Consider the following 22571-nt stretch of genomic DNA (forward strand, 5'->3'; position numbering starts at 1 on the left):
CACACACACTCTCACAAACACACACAAACCTTCTCACACACACACACACTCACAAACACACACAAACCTTCTCACACACACACTCTCACAAACACACACAAACCTTCTCACACACGCGCACACTCTCACAAGCGCACACTCTCACAAACACACACACTCACAAACACACACAAACCTTCTCACGCACACACACACTCTCACAAACACACACAAACCTTCTCACACACACACTCTCACAAACACACACAAACCTTCTCACACACACACACACTCACAAACACACACAAACCTTCTCACACACACACACACTCACAAACACACACAAACCTTCTCACACACACACTCTCACAAACACACACAAACCTTCTCACACACACTCTCACAAACACACACGCACCTTCTCACACACACTCACAAACACACACAAACCTTCTCACACACACTCACAAACACACACAAACCTTCTCACACAAGCACGCACTCTCACAAACACGCAAACCTATACACACACTCACTCACACACACACACACACACAGGTTGGATGTGTTCTTGTGGGAATGAGACTGAAGTTCTGCCACAATCCAGTTTTTCATCTTTTTTGTGATTTTATGTAAGAATGTTTCCAATAGCAGGGCTCAATTTATTTATAATTTTTATTTTTTTTAAATAATTTTTCCTTTGGCCCCAACACACACACAAAAAAATAATAATAAAAAAATAGAATATTTTATTTTTAGCAATGAATGTTTATATGCTAAAACAAAATATATATATATATATATATATATATATATATATATATATATATATATATATATATATATATATATATTCTTCTTAAAATAAATAATACACTTTTGCTTAAATGGTGGCATACGATGCAAAACATTACTGATGTATTCTTCTAGGATTATCACGAGTCATTCTGGCAGTTTCTACATTTATTACATCACTGAAAACCAAATGCTGAATTTTGACAAGGCATAAGTAACAAGAGAAATTAATATAAGATTTAGGCTATTGACACCACATTACTGATTTAAATGGGAAGTGACGGCTCCATCACCTGACCCTAAACTGTCTTCAGTTGACCCCGGCCAGCGGGCCATCCTTATCCATGATCCCTGAACTGCATACTATCATGCTACTCTTACTATCTGCAGTATAGTGTATGTGTACTGTGCATATTATGTAACGTTTATGCATGAGACATCCAAATGACTCGAGACTTTTTCCAAAATGTGCAGTGGTCGAGATATTAATATCACCTGTTTCTCTCTCCAGCAGGTGGAGCTGAAAGCCTCATGCAAGATGCAGGAAAACTGAAAACCCAATTTAACCATGTCGACCCCCCCACCCTCTTCTGAACTATAGGAATACATTACGTGCCCCCCAACACAGAGGAAAACCAACAGAAGTGACGAATACACACACCTTTACCCTACAGCCCCAAGTGTGTCAGGTAATGAGTGAATGGACAAACAAGCCGTCTGGCGTCTTCTACAATATAGGGCTTAAACTTAATAAAATGTTCACCTGAGGAGGTCTAACACACTTCACACATCAATGTTTGTCTGTGTGTCTATCTGTGTGTATCAGCCCGCTGTCTGGGTGTGCAGGTGTGCACTTATAAGGCAAGATGTCTGTGGTTTTCCCCCCCAACGGGATGATGGAGGGGGAGGGCACCCTGTCCACCGATGATCCCGCAAGCACTCGCGGTAAAAGCAGCCCGTCTCTGCCCGACATCAACGCAGACAGTACAGAACCTGACGAGAACCTTTCACAGGATGCACAGGTAACAGGACGCACTCCTCGAGGGGGTACACCCGAAATACAAACAACATGTCCATGTACAGGAAGCAGACTTGTTAGAGTAGCAAAGACACTTCCAAACCACCCGTTACACTGAAGTCTGATGATGTCCAGAACCACCTGGCCAGGTGACGTGATAAATGGAAGATAAACGTGTTTAAAAAGATACAAAAATAACTAAATACTGAAAACGTGATTATTGATAAGAAAAAAAGGTTGTTTTATACTCTTGCATTCTGTTTACATTTTACACGTATGTACTGCGTATATGATTAATCTCTTCAAATTCTTCCATGCATATGTTGGGCAATTCCCCGAAAATGTCAACCACATAAGTTTTAACCAAAAGAACAAAAAAAACCTTTTGTATTCTGTATTTTATTGGTATAATGGATAATGCCATAAAGACTGCTAGAGGGCGCCGCTTGCTCACACAGCGCTGACAGAAGCACTGAAAGCAGGCAATATATTAAAGGGGTCATGACATACTATAAAAAAAAATAATTATAATAAACTCACTCACACACAAACCTACACACTCACACACACACTCTCACACTCACGCAAACCTACACACACACACTCTCACACTCACGCAAACCTACTCACACACACACACTCACGCAAACCTACACTCTCACACTCACGCAAACCTACTCACACACACACACTCACGCAAACCTACACTCACACACACTCACACATGCAAACCTTCACTCACACTCACGCAAACCTACACTCACACTCACGCAAACCTACACACACACTCACACACACACTCTCACACTCACGCAAACCTACACACTCACACATGCAAACCTACACACACACTCACACTCACGTAAACCTACACTCACCAGGTGATGTGATAAATGGAAGATAAACATATTTAAAAAGATACAAAAATAACTAAATACGAAAACGTGATTATTGATAAGAAAAAAAGGTTGTTTTATACTCTTGCATTCTGTTTACATTTTACACGTATGTACTGCGTATATGATTAATCTCTTCAAATTCTTCCATGCATATGTTGGGCAATTCCCCGAAAATGTCAACCACATAAGTTTTAACCAAAAGAACAAAAAAAACCTTTTGTATTCTGTATTTTATTGGTATAATGGATAATGCCATAAAGACCGCTAGAGGGCGCCGCTTGCTCACACAGCGCTGACAGAAGCACTGAAAGCAGGCAATATATTAAAGGGGTCATGACATACTATAAAAAAATAATTATAATAAACTCACTCACACACAAACCTACACACTCACACACACACACTCTCACACTCACGCAAACCTACACACACACACTCTCACACTCACGCAAACCTACACTCTCACACTCACGCAAACCTACTCGCACACACACTCTCACACTCACGCAAACCTACACTCACACACACACTCACACATGCAAACCTATACACACACACTCTCACACTCACGCAAACCTACTCGCACACACACTCTCACACTCACGCAAACCTACACTCACACACACACTCACACATGCAAACCTATACACACACACTCTCACACTCACGCAAACCTACACTCACACTCACGCAAACCTACACACACACACTCACGCAAACCTACACACTCTCACACTCACGCAAACCTACACACACACTCACACATGCAAACCTACTCACACTCACGTAAACCTACACTCACCAGGTGATGTGATAAATGGAAGATAAACATATTTAAAAAGTTACAAAAATAACTAAATATGAAAACGCGATTATTGATAAGAAAAAAAGGTTGATTTATACTCTTGCATTCTGTTTACATTTTACACGTATGTACTGCGTATATGATTAATCTCTTCAAATTCTTCCATGCATATGTTGGGCAATTCCCCGAAAATGTCAACCACATAAGTTTTAACCAAAAGAACAAAAAAAACCTTTTGTATTCTGTATTTTATTGGTATAATGGATAATGCCATCAAGACCGCTAGAGGGCGCCGCTTGCTCACACAGCGCTGACAGAAGCACTGAAAGCAGGCAGTATATTAAAGGGGTCATGACATAGTTTTTTTTTTAATATTGTTATTTTCCTCCCTGATTTCCACTTATTGCATATATATGCACCAAAACAGTCCTCATTTAATAGTATACAGTGCTGTGAAAATGTATTTGCACCCACCCTGATTTCTTCTGTTTTTGTGTATATATCATACTATATTGTTTAAAAATTCAAGCTAAATCTAACATAAAACAAAAGTAATCTGAGTAAACACAAAATAGAGTTTCACTTGGAATCAAATCTTTAACATTCGCAAAAAATAACAAATGCGTCTCCTTCCTAATATACGTCCTCTGACATACCATCAGTAATATCCCTGTATCAAACAGCCTTGTGATGTCATAAAGCACTCTACGGACAGGATTGGCTTTATGTGGGGCAATGTAATGATTAACTTCTCATTGATTTTAATCCTGAACAAAACGAGCATATCAGTATTTTTACTGACTTTTTTTCAGGCTTTTTCCAGGAATGCACGCGCCAAATAAAGATTGCAGTGTTTTATGTTCTATAAAATGTCCTAAAAATAACCCAGGTAAAGGTGGCCACTGCATATTGACATGCTGGTCAAAAGCCAGTGAATCTGTGCTGTGTGGGAGCACGTTAACTATTGTTGTTTGTTTCGGAAGGTCTCTGTGTTTTAAGGATATTTATATCAATTAGCGTTAACTGTTTAGAGAAAGAAAGGGGCATATTGTCTCAGAGTAATTGAGCATTGCATTCTGGTGTAATTTGTCAAATATTCCAATGCATTTCTTTTAATAATACCATTATGTTCCCGATTTGTTTTCATCATGGTCATCTGTTCACCCTAATTAAAGATCACATTTACAGTATATGCGTTGTGACCGAATGTAAATGTTCCAGTTGTTCCGAAATGCACCACTTTGAGTAACACATAGCATGTAAAATAAGTATGTGTACACGCATGTGTGATACTGATAATTTACCAGTATTGCACAGATCAACATGATATAGTCGTCATGTGTATGAATGAATATGGCACTCATTTGTCTTATAAAGAAAGCAATATGCATCGTGTGTTAGTAAGCTTAAACTAAAAATATAGATATGAAATAATCAAAGTATGATTTATGGAAGTGGAAATATATATTGCAACACTATTATATATCATGTCCAGGGCTGGACTGGGAAGAGAAATCGGCCTGGGATTTTACATAGCAACTGGCCCTAATTTTTTTTTGGGGGGGGGGGGGGTAATAATAATAATAACAATAAAATATATGTGTGTGTGTGTGTGTGTGTGTGTATGTGTATGTGTATGAGTGTGTACGTGCGTGTATGAGTGTGTACGTGTGTGTGTGTGCGTATGTTAGTGTGTACGTGCGTGTATGAGTGCGTGTGTGTACGCGTGCGTGTGCTGTGTGTGTGTGTGTGTGTGTGTGTGTGTGTGTGCAGTCATATGCACACACGTACACACTCATATACGCACACACGTACACACTCATACACGCACGTACACACTCATATACACACGTACACACTCATATACGCACACACGTACACACTCATATACGCACGCACGCACACACACACTCATATACACACACACACAGACACGCATATATATGTGCACACGCACGCAGGCGCACAGACAGACACACTCCCGCTATGGCCAGTCCGCCCCTGATCGGCCCCAAATGGTAAATGGTCTGCACTTATATAGCGCTTTTTTAACCTTGGAGGTTACCAAAGCGCTTTAAACTGTGTCCCAATCACCCATTCTCTCACACACACACACACACACACACACACTGATGCCATGCTAGGTGCTAGCCTGCCATTGGGAGCAATTTGGGGTTGTCTTGCCCAAGAACAATTTGGCATATGGAGTCATGTGGGCCGGGAATCAAACCGCCAACCCTGCGATTGGCAGCCGACCCGCTGTACCACCTGAACCACAGCCGGCCCTAAAGTGCGTCGGCCCAACGGAAAATTCCCGGTATGCCAGATTACCAGTCCAGCCCTGATCATGTCAATAAAGACACTATATACTTATGGTAATTAATATTAATATTATATTTTTTATATTGCTATTTTGGCATGTTTTTATTGTTCGATGACTCATAAGATAAAGGTTGAGGAATATTGAAGAAGAGCGGGCATAACTCCTAAAAATTGGTTGAGGTAAAGGTGTAATGAGGTACTGGTCACTAAATACCTGAAGAATGTATTTAATGGTTAAAAATACCTTAATAAAGGTAAAATGCACCTCAAAATCAAATCCTGTTGGACAATATTGCCCCTTAACCGAAGTTAATTTCTGACACTGATGGTGACCAGTTAAAACACCTTCAACCTTCAATATTGATGTTGGGAAAAAAAGTGAATGTCCAAATTGTTTCAAAGCTAGTTGCTGTTTTGTTTGGTGCTAAAGTTCATTAACGTGGGACTCGATGTTGTCACTTATATTTTTGTTTGCCCCCCTCAGAGACGCTGTCAGAATCATGGCCACACTAGGAAACGAGCCAAGGTAAACACACACACTTTTGAGCGGTTAAGTGATCCACTAATCCTTTCAACCCAATGTGAAGTATGATGGGCGAGCGTACAAAAATAAGCACGTTTAAGCAACTCGCAGACAGAGCTTGTAGCAGGTAGCTGAGTTTCTATTTTTGGTCTGTAGTTTTGGATGTAGGTCTGTTGTAAAATCTCGTGACATGAGTTTGTCTTGCTGTCGACCTCTTGCTCTGTCCTGTAGCTTTTGCTCTAGTTGGCACACATGCCAAGTGTGATGGCGCTTCTTTTCCAGATGTGCAAGCACATGCACACAAAGCCAGTCAGTCAAGATTTAACTCTCAAAACCGTATTCTCAACACGGAAAACTTCCATAATGCAACTCAAATCACATTTTACGCAATTGCAACTTACTTGCTTTATATGGGGACGTGGGGTATTGTAATATTTGCCAGTGCTTCTCCATGTTTTTAATCCTGTTCAAATCTGTCATGCCAGTCATTTTTCCTGACTTTTTACCAGACTGCGCGTTAACCCGCCGGTGAAGGTAACGGTGTCTTTTACCGATTATAAAACGCAGGTAAAAAATTAAAATATACTAATCCCATGCGAATTGTTCCAGTAAAACACCAGTAAATCTTGACTGTCCAACCTGTGCGGTGTGCGCCCTTTAAATATAGCTTTTTTCAATTCTCCCGTGTCTGAAGTGGATTTCGGCCAATGATAAGACACCAGGGCATGCTGAGTGACTCCAGTCAGGTCTCCTTAGCAACCAAATTGGCCCGGTTGCTAGGGAGGGTGGAGTCACATGGGGTAACCAAATTGGCCCGGTTGCTAGGGAGCGTGGAGTCACATGGGGTAAACAAATTGGCCCGGTTGCTAGGGAGGGTAGAGTCACATGGGGTAACCAAATTGGCCCGGTTGCGAGGGAGCGTGGAGTCACATGGGGTAAACAAATTGGCCCGGTTGCTAGGGAGGGTGGAGTCACATGGGGTAAACAAATTGGCCCGGTTGCTAGGGAGGGTGGAGTCACATGGGGTAACCAAATTGGCCCGGTTGCTAGGGAGGGTAGAGTCACATGGGGTAACCAAATTGGCCCGGTTGCTAGGGAGCATGGAGTCACATGGGGTAACCAAATTGGCCCGGTTGCTAGGGAGGGTAGAGTCAGATGGGGTAACCAAATTGGCCCGGTTGCTAGGGAGGGTAGAGTAGCATGGGGTAACCAAATTGGCCCGGTTGCTAGGGAGGGTAGAGTCACATGGGGTAACCAAATTGCCCCGGTTGCTAGGGAGGGTAGAGTCATATGGGTAACCTCCTCGTGGTCGCTATAATGTGGTTCTCGCTCTCGGTGGGGCGTGTGGTGAGTTGTGCGTGGATGCCATGTAGAATAGCATGAAGCCTCCACACGCGCTACGTCTCCATGGTAACGCACTCAACAAGTCACGTGATGAGATACGCGGAGGCAACTGAGATTCGTCCTCCGCCACCCGGATTGAGTCGAGTCACTACGCCACCACGAGGACTTGGAGCGCATTGGGAATTGGCCGTTACAAATTGGGGAACACCCAGTCCCCAATTACTTCGCCTTAACAGATCTTCCGAAGAATTTTTGCTGTTGGTGTGTCTGTGATTTGTCCTTTTCCGCGTGTATCTCCAACCCCCTCATCCGCTCATCCACTCTGTTTGTCTCAGTCTAACGTAAAACTGAAGCTGGTGAGGAGTCTCGCCGTTTGTGATGAATCATCAGGACCGTTTTCAACAGATGGACCTCCAGAATCACAGGTAGATACTTGCTCATATGCATTCAGTACCTCAATGAAAGCAACACCTGTGTGCGTGTGTGGATTTTTAAAAATAACCACAAATGTACACATACCAACGTTAAAAAGCGTCTCTAATAAAGGACAAGAGACACACACTGCATGCGTTTCAGAGCTTACATCCTCAATCGACAGACAAATGCACGTGAAGGGGAAGACTATTCCATAGTTTAGGGGCAACTACATAGAATGCCTGAAAACTGGTTAAGCATTATATTGATGAGACTGATTGTGTAAAGCTTCACTAATAACAAATAATAAGATCTTAATATCAGTCCTGTACTGAACTGGCAACAGTGATGGGAGGGTGATCCCAGGGTAACATGCTCCATTCCAGTCGTCTGCATGAGCGGTTATGCTGAGAAATTCCTGAATAAAGGGAATTACAATAGTCCAGGCAGGATGTCATAGAGCATGAACAGCATTCTCTAAACCTTTCAAATGGAGTTGAGGTTTCTCTGCTGATAAAAGCTGCCTTTTACAACAGCATTTATCTGATTGTAAATGTAATGATCTACTGTAATGTTAAATAATGGGCACGGTCTTTCACCGTCATCGCAAAGTGAGACTTATCTATCTTGTCTTTTAGATGTAAACAAAAAGCAATAATGTTTGCAGTGTTTCACTACTGAATTGTTAATAGAACTTAAATCTCCAGAGACCGAAGCGTGACTGCTGTGTGCATTTTCCATTTCCCTTTTTGATTTAAAAAATGTGTGTGTGTGTCTGTCTGTCTGTGTGTGGGCACGCGTATATGTGTGTGTGTGTCTGTGTGTGGGCGCGCGTATATGTGTGTGTACGTGTGTGTGTCTGTGTGTGGGCGCGCGTATATGAGTGTGTACGTGTGTGTCTGTGTGGTCGCGCGTATATGAGTGTGTGCGTGTGTGCGTGTGTGCGTGTGCGTGTGTGTGCGTGTGCGTGTGCGTGTGTATATGAGTGTGTACGTGTGTCTGTGTGTGGGCTCGCGTATATGAGTGTGTACGTGTGTGTGTCTGTGTGTGGGCGCGCGTATATGAGTGTGTACGTGTGTGTGTCTGTGTGTGGGTGTGCGTATATGAGTGTGTGCGTGTGCGTGTGTGCGCGTGTATATGAGTGTGTACGTGTGTCTGTGTGTGGGCGCGTGTATATGAGTGTGTACGTGTGTGTGTCTGTGTGTGGGCGCGTATATGAGTGTGTATGCGTGTGTGTCTGTGTGTGGCTGCGTATATGAGTGTGTACGTGTGTGTGTCTGTGTGTGGGCTCGCGTATATGAGTGTGTATGCGTGTGTGTGTCTGTGTGTGGGCGCGCGTATATGAGTGTGTACGTGTGTGTGTCTGTGGGCGGGCGCGCGTATATGAGTGTGTACGTGTGTGTGTGTGTGTGTGTTTGGGCGCGTGTATATGAGTGTGTGTGTGTGTGTGTGTGTGTGTGTGTGTGTGTGTGTGTGTGTGGGCGCGCGTATGTGTGTGTGTGTGTGTGTGTGTGTGTGTGTGTGTGTGTCTGTGTGTGGGCTCGCGTGTGTGAGTGTGTACGTGTGTGTGTCTGTGTGTGGGCTCGCGTATATGAGTGTGTACGTGTGTGTGTCTGTGTGTGGGCTCGCGTATATGAGTGTGTACGTGTGTGTGTCTGTGTGTGGGCTCGCGTGTATGAGTGTATGCGTGTGTGTGTCTGTGTGTGGGCTTGCGTATATGAGTGTGTATGCGTGTGTGTGTCTGTGTGTGGGCTCAGCGTATATGAGTGTATGCGTGTGTGTGTCTGTGTGTGGGCGCGCGTATATGAGTGTGTACGTGTGTGTGTCTGTGTGTGGGCTCGCGTATATGAGTGTGTACGTGTGTGTGTCTGTGTGTGGGCTCGCGTATATGAGTGTGTACGTGTGTGTGTCTGTGTGTGGGCGCGCGTATATGAGTGTGTACGTGTGTGTGTGTGTGTGTGTGTGTGTTTGGGCGCGTGTATATGAGTGTGTGTGTGTGTGTGTGTGTGTGTGTGTGTGTGTGTGTGTGTGTGTGGGCGCGCGTATGTGAGTGTGTGTGTGTGTGTGTGTGTGTGTGTGTGTCTGTGTGTGGGCTCGCGTGTGTGAGTGTGTACGTGTGTGTGTCTGTGTGTGGGCTCGCGTATATGAGTGTGTACGTGTGTGTGTCTGTGTGTGGGCTCGCGTATGTGAGTGTGTACGTGTGTGTGTCTGTGTGTGGGCTCGCGTATGTGAGTGTGTACGTGTGTGTGTCTGTGTGTGGGCTCGCGTATATGAGTGTATGCGTGTGTGTGTCTGTGTGTGGGCTCGCGTATATGAGTGTGTACGTGTGTGTGTCTGTGTGTGGGCTCGCGTATATGAGTGTGTACGTGTGTGTGTCTGTGTGTGGGCTCGCGTATATGAGTGTGTACGTGTGTGTGTCTGTGTGTGGGCTTGTGATATGAGTGTATGCGTGTGTGTGTCTGTGTGTGGGCTCGCGTATGAGTGTGTACGTGTGTGTGTCTGTGTGTGGGCGCGCGTATATGAGTGTGTACGTGTGTGTGTCTGTGTGGGCGCGTGTATATGAGTGTGTACGTGTGTGTGTCTGTGTGTGGGCTTGCGTATATGAGTGTGTACGTGTGTGTGTCTGTGTGTGGGCTCGCGTATATGAGTGTGTACGTGTGTGTGTCTGTGTGTGTGTGTGTGTGTGTGGGCGGGCGCGCGTATATGAGTGTGTACGTGTGTGTGTGTGTGTGTGTGTGTGTGGTGTGTGTGTGGGCGTGTGGGCGCGAGTATATGAGTGTGTGTGTGTGTGTGTGTGTGTGTGTGTGTGTGTGTGTGTGTGTGTGTGTGTGGTAGCGTATATGAGTGTGTATCGTCGTGTGTGTGTGTGTGTGTGTGGCTAGCGTATATGAGTGTGTAATGCGTGTGTGTGTGTGTGTGTGTGTGGCTGGCGTATATGAGTGTATGCGTGTGTCAGTGTGTACGTGTGTGTGTGTGTGTGGGCGCGCGTATATGAGTGTGTACGTGTGTGTGTGTGTGTGTGTGTGTGTGTGTGTGTGGGCGGGCCCGCGTATATGAGTGTGTGCGTGTGTGTGTGTGTGTGGGCGTATATGAGTGTATGCGTGTGTGTGTGTGTGGAGCGTATATGAGTGTATGCGTGTGTGTGTGTGTGTGTGTGTGTGTGTGTGGCTACGTATATGAGTGTGTGTGTGTGTGTGTGTGTGTGTGTGTATGTGATATGCGTGTGTGTGTGTATATGAGTGTGTATATGCGTGTGTGTGTGTGTGTGTGTGGCATGCGTATATGAGTGTGTACGCGTGTGTGTGTGCGTATAGTGTGTATGTGGTGTGTCTGTGTGGGCTCGTATATGAGTGTGTACGTGTGTGTGTGTGTGTGTGTGTGTGTGTGTGTGTGTGTGTGTGTGTGTGTGGCGCGTATATGAGTGTGTACGTGTGTGTGTGTGTGTGTGTGTGTGTGGCGTGCGATATGAGTGTGTGTGTGTGTGTGTGTGTGTGTGTGTGTGTGTGTGTGTGGCGATATGATGTGTGCATGTGTGTGTGTGGGCTGCGTATGTGAGTGTGTATGTGTGTGTCTGTGTGTGGGCTCCGTATATGAGTGTGTAGTGTGTGTGTCTGTGTGTGGGCTCACGTATATGAGTGTGTGCGTGTGTGTGTGTGTGTGTGTGTGTGTGTGTGGCTAGCGTATAGTGAGTGTGTGTGTGTGTGTGTGTGTGTGTGTTTGGGCGCGTGTATATGAGTGTGTGTGTGTGTGTGTGTGTGGGCGCGCGTATGTGAGTGTGTGTGTGTGTGTGTGTGTGTGTGTCTGTGTGTGGGCTCGCGTATGTGAGTGTGTACGTGTGTGTGTCTGTGTGTGGGCTCGCGTATATGAGTGTGTGCGTGTGTGTGTCTGTGTGTGGGCTCAGCGATATGAGTGTGTACGTGTGTGTGTCTGTGTGTGGGCTCGCGTATGTGAGTGTGTACGTGTGTGTGTCTGTGTGTGGGCTCGCGTATGTGAGTGTGTACGTGTGTGTGTCTGTGTGTGGGCTCGCGTATGTGAGTGTGTACGTGTGTGTGTCTGTGTGTGGGCTCGCGTATATGAGTGTGTACGTGTGTGTGTCTGTGTGTGGGCTCGCGTATATGAGTGTGTATGCGTGTGTGTGTCTGTGTGTGGGCTCGCGTATGTGAGTGTGTATGCGTGTGTGTGTCTGTGTGTGGGCTCGCGTATGTGAGTGTGTACGTGTGTGTGTCTGTGTGTGGGCTCGCGTATGTGAGTGTGTACGTGTGTGTGTCTGTGTGTGGGCTCGCGTATATGAGTGTGTACGTGTGTGTGTCTGTGTGTGGGCTCGCGTATATGAGTGTGTACGTGTGTGTGTCTGTTTGTGGGCTCGCGTATGTGAGTGTGTACGTGTGTGTGTCTGTGTGTGGGCTCGCGTATGTGAGTGTGTACGTGTGTGTGTGTGTGTGTGTGGGCTCGCGTATATGAGTGTGTACGTGTGTGTGTCTGTGTGTGGGCTCGCGTATATGAGTGTGTGTGTCTGTGTGTGGGCTCGCGTATATGAGTGTGTACGTGTGTGTGTCTGTGTGTGGGCTCGCGTATATGAGTGTGTGTGTGTGTGTGTGTGTGCGTATATGAGTGTGTGTGTCTGTCTGTGTGTGTGTGTGTGTGTGCGCGCACGCTAGACTTGTAGTCGAGACTGCCTAAACCGAGACCAAGTCGAGACCGAGACCAAGTCGAGACCGGAGGGGAAAAAAACTTTTATGCTGCCTTTATTTGATTTTTGGAGCTTGGAAGGACTATTCTCATTCACTTGCATTGTATAGACCTACAGAGCTGAAATATTCTTCTAGAAATCTTCATTTGTTTTTAGCAATTACATATAAAGTCATTCATAATTTATAGGCTTAAGTGCAGGATCCGAAAGTTGGTCGTTTTGTCGCTATGGTTACACGCACACACACACACACACACACAGTTGGTGGTGCGCTCAAAGTCATCTGTCAGTTGTGCAGTTACCCAAAATCTCGTTACTTAGCATGTAACGTTACACTCTTCACCAGGTTAACGTTAGTTACGTCCTTAGAGCGGCTTGCAAAAAATATGTCCCTAAATAACTTATACCGTACGTGTGAGAACACATGATAAACAACAATAATTCAGCAGATACATGATCTGTTTGGTCATGGGAGGTTGGAAAGGTGTTCTCAACGAGTTTGCAAATGGGTAGATAGCTTTACCTTTCCCTGTGTTTACGCTCCAGGTGTCCGGTGAACGTTGAGGTGGTCCCGGCTGTCTCTGTCAAGCAGACTTTGCAGAATCTACATTTCGCCGAATGCTTCTTTTTATTTGCCGATGTGCAGAAGAACTCATTGTGTTCTACGAAAGCAAATTTTATGACCAAGGAATTCGCAGACATGCTACTGACTGACTGTGCTCTTTACGCTCTACGCTACACTCACTCACTGAGGCATAATGTTATATGGATGGATGAGCGCCAACGGCTGTGTCACAAAAAGATACATGTGATTGGTTGCATTTGAAGGGCGCAAAATAATAATACTGTTGCATTATCGAACGTTGTGTCGTCGTGGATATTGTAGTATTGTATTGCTAAATCCCCCGACCACTATGTCGGTCTGAGACAGCGAGACCTAGATGAGACCGAGAGGTCCGAGACCAAGACAAGACCAAAGGCCGTGACAAGACTGAGACCATGTAAAAGTGGTCTCGAGACCTGCATCACTAGCGCACGCGTATATGAGTGTGTGTGTGTGTGTGTGTGTGTGTGTGTGTGTGTGTGTGTGTGTGTGTGTGTGTGTGTGTGTGTGTGTGTGTGTGTGCGCGTATATGAGTGTGTGTGTGCGCTCGTATATGAGTGTGTGCGCTCGTATATGAGTGTGTGTGTGTGTGTGCGCGTGTGTGTGTGTGTGCGCGTGTGTGTGTGTGTGCGCGTGTGTGTGTGCACGTATATGAGTGTGTGTGTGTGTGCGCTCGTATATGAGTGTGTGTGTGTGTGCGCTCGTATATGAGTGTGTGTGTGCGCGCGTATATGAGTGTGTGTGTGCGCTCGTATATGAGTGTGTGTGTGTGCTCGTATATGAGTGCGTGTGTGTGCTCGTATATGAGTGTGTGTGTGCGCGCGTATATGAGTGTGTGTGTGTGTGCGCGTATATGAGTGTGTGTGCGCGCGTATATGAGTGTGTGTGTGCGCGCGTATATGAGTGTGTGTGTGTGTGTGTGCGCGTATATGAGTGTGTGTGTGTGTGGGCGTATATGAGTGTGTGTGTGTGTGTGCCGCGTATATGAGTGTGTGTGTGTCGCGTATATGAGTGTGTGTGTGCTTACGTATATGAGTGTGTGTGTGCTGCTCAGTATATGAGTGTGTGTGTGCTGTAGCGTATATGAGTGTGTGTGTGTCGCGTATATGAGTGTGTGTGTGTGCGCAGTATATGAGTGTGTGTGTGTGTAGCGTATATGAGTGTGTGTGTGCTAGCGTATATGAGTGTGTGTGTGTGTGTGCTGTGCGTATATGAGTGTGTGTGTGTGTGTGTGTGCGCGTATATGAGTGTGTGTGTGTGTGGCGTATATGAGTGTGTGTGTGTGTGTGTTGTAGCAGTATATGAGTGTGTGTGTGTGTGTGTGTGTCTTGCGTATATGAGTGTGTGTGTGCTGTGCGTATATGAGTGTGTGTGTGCTGTGGCGTATATGAGTGTGTGTGTGTGTGCGCGCGTATATGAGTGTGTGTGTGTGTGTGTGTGGCGTATATGAGTGTGTGTGTGTGTGGCGTATATGAGTGTGTGTGTGTGTGCGCGTATATGAGTGTGTGTGTGTGTGTGTGCGTATATGAGTGTGTGTGTGTGCGTGTGTGGCACGTATATGAGTGTGTGTGTGCGCGTATATGAGTGTGTGTGTGTGCGCGTATATGAGTGTGTGTAGTGTAGCGTATATGAGTGTGTGCGTGCGCGTATATGAGTGTGTGTGTGTGCGCGTATATGAGTGTGTGTGTGCGCGTATATGAGTGTGTGTGCGCGCGTATATGAGTGTGTGTGCGCGCGTATATGAGTGTGTGTGTGCGCGCGCGTATATGAGTGTGTGTGTGCGCGTATATGAGTGTGTGTGTGTGCGCGTATATGAGTGTGTGTGTGTGTGCGTATATGAGTGTGTGTGTGTGTGTGTGCGCGTATATGAGTGTGTGTGTGCGCGCGTATATGAGTGTGTGTGTGCGCGCGTATATGAGTGTGTGTGTGTGTGCACGCGCGCGCATATATGAGTGTGTACATATATTATTATTTTTTAAACTCATTAAGAGCAAATAATGTTCCTAAAAGATTTTTTTTTTTTTTTTAAAGCACAAATTAAAAACTTTACAAATAAAAATTATTTTACTTTTGTGTTACCATGTTTTTCTACTTAGGCAAAAAAAATCTTACATTTCACTCTTTGCACTGTCAAACAAACAAGTGATTGCCAGTGCTGGAGCATTTTACCAATCAGTAATTAGCATAATTAATGCTGATTAAAAGTAATGGCCAACCTCACCCAATCACTGTCAACCATGATAAAATAAGTCCTAACTCCACCCGAATCCTAACTCCATATAAAGCTTTTGAATGCACCCATTGATTCTCGATGTGATGAGAGGATTTATAAGGGAAAAATAGCCCAATTGTCCTCATGTGTGGTCATTGTGTTTAATGTAAAAAGTTTACATTTAAAAAATGGCATATCTGATGAAACTAGAGACTTTAATCTTTTAACTCAAGGTGTTTCTCCCAAAACGCCGCTGTGTTCTGCGCTGTTGTTTTGTCACATGACTCTGTGCATGACAAGTTTAACACTTTACTGACAGAGTGTCCTGAACTGAGATCAGTCGGGTTTAAATTAAATTATGCATAGCGTGTAGCGAAGACTAAACAAGGTACGCGCATGAGGACATGGGATCGCACCAGGTTAAGATCCAAAACATTTATGTAGCTATCATCACAATGCTGAAATTAGCATTCATGTTGTTTTGTTTCACTACACTATAGGACATTATTCAGCTTCACATCAGCTGTCCATCAGACAAAGAAGAGGAGAAATCATCAAAAGATGAGTACGAGAATGAAGAGAGGGAAAAGAAGGATAAAACTCCACGTAAGATGCTTTCTCGCGGTAAGTCACTCTCGCTCTGTTTTATACTGATCTGGCAGTTCTCCAGTTAGTGCCATTACCTATTATTATTCTGATCTTCTCTAGTTAATATATTAGGATGCTCTTTGTCTTCTCTTAAGTGAAAGGAAAGACAACTCTCTTGTTGTCACCCTTAAGCTGGTTTTACACAGGATGTGATGGGTGACTAGCATTAGTTGTGAACATATGAAACGGCTACAAATAATCATTCAAAATACACTAACCTGCCAATAGTTTCCTGTTTATCTAAAGTTGATGTTTCAGCCACCTGTTGCAGAAGAGCAACTGAAATTAGATGGTCTGTGGCTCATTTGCATACATCGTATAGTCATCTGTCTAAAGCTAAATGTAGTTTGATTGGTTGTGAATAAATTCAGCTGTTATTGGTCTAAAACAAGCGGCAGCTGCAGAGAGATTTTTATATCACGCAGTGTGCGCTACAAGCCGTCGTGCACGACTAAGCATCACGATTGAGCATTTTGCCGCCTCTCTTGCAATGAAAACAAATGACGCCGTACCACGTAAAACCGCCTTTTGTACGAAAAAAGGTCTGAAGCTCAGTTCCAAAACCCTAGTGACCTGTCTACCTGAACATATACGAGTGACGCAAATCTAATCCTCAGCAGAGCGCGCTAGCACTGAACGCGCAAAACTTCACGTCTTTGAACGAGCTGAATGCGCATGCGCCAGGAATAATATGCTCTAATTAGTGTCCACACCGTGGCAACACTCACATTTAAGCCATTGTTGTCATGAAGAAGCACTAGAAATGATGTAATCGCCGGTAAACAACAGGAGACAAAGGTAGAAACAAAAACGGTAGATATGCACGCCAAGAGCGTATGTGTGTGTGAGGAGGTCAGGTGATACCAGCATTTGTATACCTTGAGTCTGAAGGACTATAAAGATTTCTTTATGGGTCTAAACCAGTGTTTGCCAACCACTGTGCCACGGCACACGAGTTAAGATTGTCAGGTGTGCCATGGAAAATGATCAAATTCAACAAGATAAATAAATGCATGAAAAAAACAATCATTTCAGGTCATCACATGACTCGCATCAGCGCTGCAGAATACATTGAAGTCTATGAAGTGAGTGATATTTATACGTGTAAAGGGTCATCACATGACTCGTGTCAGCGCTGCAGAATACATTGAAGTCTATGAAGTGAGTGATATTTATACGAGTAAAGGGTCATCACATGACTCGTGTCAGCGCTGCAGAATACATTGAAGTCTATGAAGTGAGTGATATTTATACGTGTAAAGGGTCATCACATGACTCGTGTCAGCGCTGCAGAATACATTGAAGTCTATGAAGGGAGTGATATTTATACGTGTAAAGGGTCATCACATGACTTGTGTCAGCGCTGCAGAATACATTGAAGTCTATGAAGCGAGTGATATTTATACGTGTAAAGGGTCATCACATGACTCGCATCAGCGCTGCAGAATACATTGAAGTCTATGAAGCGAGTGATATTTATACGTGTAAAGGGTCATCACATGACTCGCATCAGCGCTGCAGAATACATTGAAGTCTATGAAGTGAGTGATATTTATACGTGTAAAGGGTCATCACATGACTCGTGTCAGCGCTGCAGAATACATTGAAGTCTATGAAGCGAGTGATATTTATACGTGTAAAGGGTCATCACATGACTCGTGTCAGTGCAGCAGAATACATTGAAGTCTGAAGCGAGTGATATTTATACGAGTAAAGGGTCATCACATGACTCGTGTCAGCGCTGCAGAATACATTGAAGTCTATGAAGTGAGTGATATTTATACGAGTAAAGGGTCATCACATGACTCGTGTCAGCTTGCAGAATACATTGAAGTCTATGAAGCGAGTGATATTTATACGAGTAAAGGGTCATCACATGACTCGTGTCAGCGCTGCAGAATACATTGAAGTCTATGAAGTGAGTGATATTTATACGTGTAAAGGGTCATCACATGACTCGTGTCAGTGCTGCAGAATACATTGAAGTCTATGAAGTGAGTGATATTTATACGAGTAAAGGGTCATCACATGACTCGTGTCAGCGCTGCAGAATACATTGAAGTCTATGAAGTGAGTGATATTTATACGTGTAAAGGGTCATCACATGACTCGCGTCATAAAAGTGATAAATGTGAGCAATATTGATATATTCTCCATTGTTTACATGAGATCTCGCCTTCGTCATCGTTCTTCATCAAACTGCAATCTGAGCAGCATTCATGTTGTAAAACTGTTTATGATCTGATATATTAGAGTCTCATAAACAAAACCAGCCCGTCTCCAAAGTCTATTTTTAAAGGTGGAACTAAAAAAAGTATCCGGTACCAGGTACTATCCACAGTGGAAAAGTCCCTCAAGTGAGCCGAGCCGATATTAAATGTGACGTCAAATCCCTGTAGATCACTGATTGGTCAGAGAGAATCGTCACTAACGGCATCACTGGATTTGCGACACGGAACATCAACCCGCTAGTTTTAAAGTTAGCAACAGCGATAGCAGTGTCATTTGTTCACGCAACTTTCAAATTGTGAAAAGAGATGGCTGTACGCAAAACCACACCGTGGTCAATAAACGAGGTGCAGACGGTCCACTCGTTAGCGATGAGCGAAACGATAAAGTCTCTCAGGAAGTGTCCCGAACACGGACCACCGGACCGACCAACAGTGCAGCGATAAGTTAAATAAACTTGAGTGACGACAGAACCATCAAGGAAAAGTAGAAGTGGTTCGACCAAATGGACGCTATCTAAACCGGCGAGCAATGGGACGGAGAGTGCGCTGGACTCGGTCACGGCGTTGTTGGAGTCCACGATGGAGGATGGGACGTTTTGTTTCGTTAACTCGATATTCTGCTTGATAGCTTCAATTTATTTAGTTGAGCAGCTACTGGAAAGCATCTAAAACAACCAATTTAACTGTTACACTTGTGTAAAATCACCATGAACAACTGCTTTATGCAGCACAATGAGCTAGTCGCTAACAGCTAGCGGTCGTGTTATTGTTTATTGTTTTGTGTCATGTTTAAGATGATATCACGGTAGTAGAGTCGGCGCAACTATGGCGATCAGCCTATAATCCCGCCCACGTTGAGGCAGCACTAAACTGCAGTGGAAATGCAAGCTCAGAAAAGCGAGTCGAACCGTAACGTGCCGCGGAAAAGTGCCATAATTGAGTGACACAATACAACTAGAGAGCTCCCATTATATTCAATGAAGCCTTGTGAACTGTAATAGAGCACACAGGCTACTTTGCTTTCTACTTTGTATGTCATTTGTTCGCAGTGTAGATTGGATGTAGCTGGGAATTCTTTTGACTTGAGCATCCCAAAACTTTGCAATCACATGCAGTCTGGAGGATTTCAGAGCTGCATATCTGGTTGGTTAAAGTGCGTTGAAGCTCAAACTTGTGTTTTTGCGCTCTCTTCCAGACTCTAGTCAGGAGTACACTGATTCCACGGGGATTGATGTGCACGAGTTCCTGGTGAACACACTGAAAAACAACCCCAGGTACAACAGACGTCCATCCTGAAGCTGCAGACACAACAGTGATATGTGACACCCGCGAACATCAACACACAGTCGCCGGTGCATTCTGGGCCGCTTGTCTTTTCTTACATGAGTTTTTCTCCATTGATCTCAGATTCTCTGGCTGCGTCCCAGCTCACATACTATCAGTTATAAAGAGTAAGGCTAGAATTTGTGAGTGCCAAATCAAAGCACGTAAAGTTAGAATGCCAACGTTGCAAGGATGGCATAATATTTCTGGTGCATTTTTTTAAATGCATGTTTTTGGCTAGTATTTCCCACAATGCTAGGTGCTACAAAAGAGCGTTTGGGATCAACCTAAATGTCTTTGGTGTCAAAGTTCACAAATGTTTGTGGTAGATTGTCTCGATCTTTCTACATACTCGCAAAGTATGCACTTTTCCCGTCACCAGTAAAGTGCATGGTATAGATATGCTAATTGATATGCAACACGTCTCCAGACATTTTCTAATGTTGTGTTCTGTAAATTCTCTCACTCTTGTAGAGACCGAATGATGCTGCTCAAGTTGGAACAGGACATACTGGAGTTCATTAATGATGAAAAGTAAGCCGACTGTACATTTTTCTGTGTGTGTTTGTGTGGACGTCTGTTGTTGATATTTGTGGCCCTCTGTTGGGGTCTTGAGGGCATTGCAGCAATATGGTTGTTGTAGTGTGGCATTCACTAAGGTTTTGGGCAAAGAAATGTTGGCTGTGGCTCAGGTGGTGGAGCGGGTCTGTCACTAATCTCAGGGTTGGTGGTTTGATTCCCGGCCCACATGACTCCACATGCCGAAGTGTCCTTGGGCAAGACACTGAACCCCAAGTTGCCCCCAATGGCAGACTAACACCTTACATGCAGCTCTGCCATCATGTGTGGGTGTGCGTGTGTGGGGGTGTGTGTGTGTGTGTGTTGGTGTGGGTGGTTGTGTGTGTGTGTGGGTTTGTGTGTTGGTGGGTTTGTGTGTTGGTGGGTTTGTGTGTTGGTGGGTTTGTGTGTTGGTGGGTGTGTGTGTGTGTTGAAGGGCGGGTGTGTGTGTGTGTTGAAGGGCGGGTGTGTGCGTGTGTTGGCGTGGGGGTGTGTGCGTGTGTTGAAGGGAGTGTGCGTGTGTTGACGGGTGTGTGCGTGTGTTGACGGGTGTGTGCGTGTGTTGACGGGTGTGTGTGTGTTGACGGGTGTGTGTGTGTTGACGGGTGTGTGTGTGTTGACGGGTGTGTGTGTGTGTGTTGACGGGTGTGTGTGTGTGTGTGTGTTGACGGGTGTGTGTGTGTGTGTGTGTGTGTTGGCGGGTGTGTGTGCGTGTGTTGACGGGTGTGTGTGCGTGTGTTGGCGGGGGTGTGTGCGTGTGTTGACGGGTGTGTGTGCGTGTGTTGACGGGTGTGTGTGTGTTGACGGGTGTGTGTGTGTTGACGGGGGTGTGTGTGTGTGTGTGTGTTGACGGGTGTGTGTGTGTGTGTGTGTTGACGGGTGTGTGTGTGTGTGTTGACGGTGTGTGTGTGTTGACGGGTGTGTGTGCGTGTGTTGGCGGGGGTGTGTGCGTGTGTTGGCGGGGGTGTGTGCGTGTGTTGGCGCGGGGGTGTGCGGGTGTTGGCGCGGGGGGTGTGTGCGTGATGGTGTGTGAGTGTGTGAGTGAACGGGACACAGTGTAAAGCACTTGGGTAACCGCTAAGGTTAAAAAAAGGCAATTTTTTTACCATTTTAAAGATCACTGTCGGTTTTATACAATCTGATTCAAACTGAATTGCTTGAACAAGAATTGAACTCATGAGTTGATTTCTAGTATTTTGAACGTTAAGGCGTTATTTTGTGTGGCGCTGTGGTAAATTAATTAGCTTTGTTGTGTTTCTGCATGTGTATTGTCAGTAATCAGTACAAGAAGTTTCCTCAAATGACCTCGTATCATCGCATGCTGCTGCATCGAGTGGCGGCCTATTTCGGCATGGACCACAACGTGGATCAAACGGGCAAAGCGGTGATCATCAACAAGACCAGCAACATGCGCATGTAAGAGAGACGGAGCGATCGTGATGCAGCTTCTGTGTCCATCACGACACACTTGAAGAAAATGACTGTGTGTATGTGTGTTCCAGCCCTGAGCAGAGGTTTTCTGAGCACATTAAAGACGAGAGGAGCATGGACTTCCAGAAGAAGTTCATCCTGAAGCGAGATGATGCCAGCATGGATAAAGATGATAATCAGGTTTGTCTCTTACGGTTATTCCATTTATGGTCCACGTATTCTGCTCATCTGCTGGGTGAATCTCTATTTAGATAAAAGGAAAAACTGCTGCCTGTTTAAAGGGAATTGCACCTTTATTTTTCTAAAATGCCTCTGACGTCTCTCTTCCGTGTGCTCAGATCCGGGTACCGCTGCAGGACGGCCGTCGCAGTAAGTCCATCGAGGAGCGAGAGGAGGAGTACCAGCGCGTCAGAGATCGCATTTTTGCACGAGAAGTAAGCGCTAACTGAGCTGTCTCAGGAGCATGGGCAGTGTTTATAGTTAACATGTAAATATTTGAAGAAGAATAAAAAGAAACTCCACCTCTGAAACTACTTTTCCACTGATGTAACCAAGGTCCTGTGGGCGGGAAATAATATTAACCGATATTATAAGAGCCAGTCAAACCCAATCCAGTAAAATCAATCATGTGATATTATGGAAGGAAAATGCGCCTTGAATGCCGTTTCATGTTGACTTTAATATCTCAGAATCAGTTGCTAGTGTTTCATTAATGAGCACTTAAAGGCGAGTTTTAATTGCAGAATAATTTGACTTGTCCAGATAACTTCACTTG

General features: G+C 44.8%; 1 pseudogene; it reads left to right on the forward strand.

The window, feature by feature from the left end:
• LOC127653558 (R3H domain-containing protein 2-like) overlaps positions 1–22571 on the forward strand; it is a 90556-nt pseudogene that overhangs the window by 42769 nt on the left and 25216 nt on the right.

The sequence above is a fragment of the Xyrauchen texanus genome, chromosome 13, assembly GCF_025860055.1.
Source record: "Xyrauchen texanus isolate HMW12.3.18 chromosome 13, RBS_HiC_50CHRs, whole genome shotgun sequence".
Classification (NCBI taxonomy): domain Eukaryota; kingdom Metazoa; phylum Chordata; class Actinopteri; order Cypriniformes; family Catostomidae; genus Xyrauchen; species Xyrauchen texanus.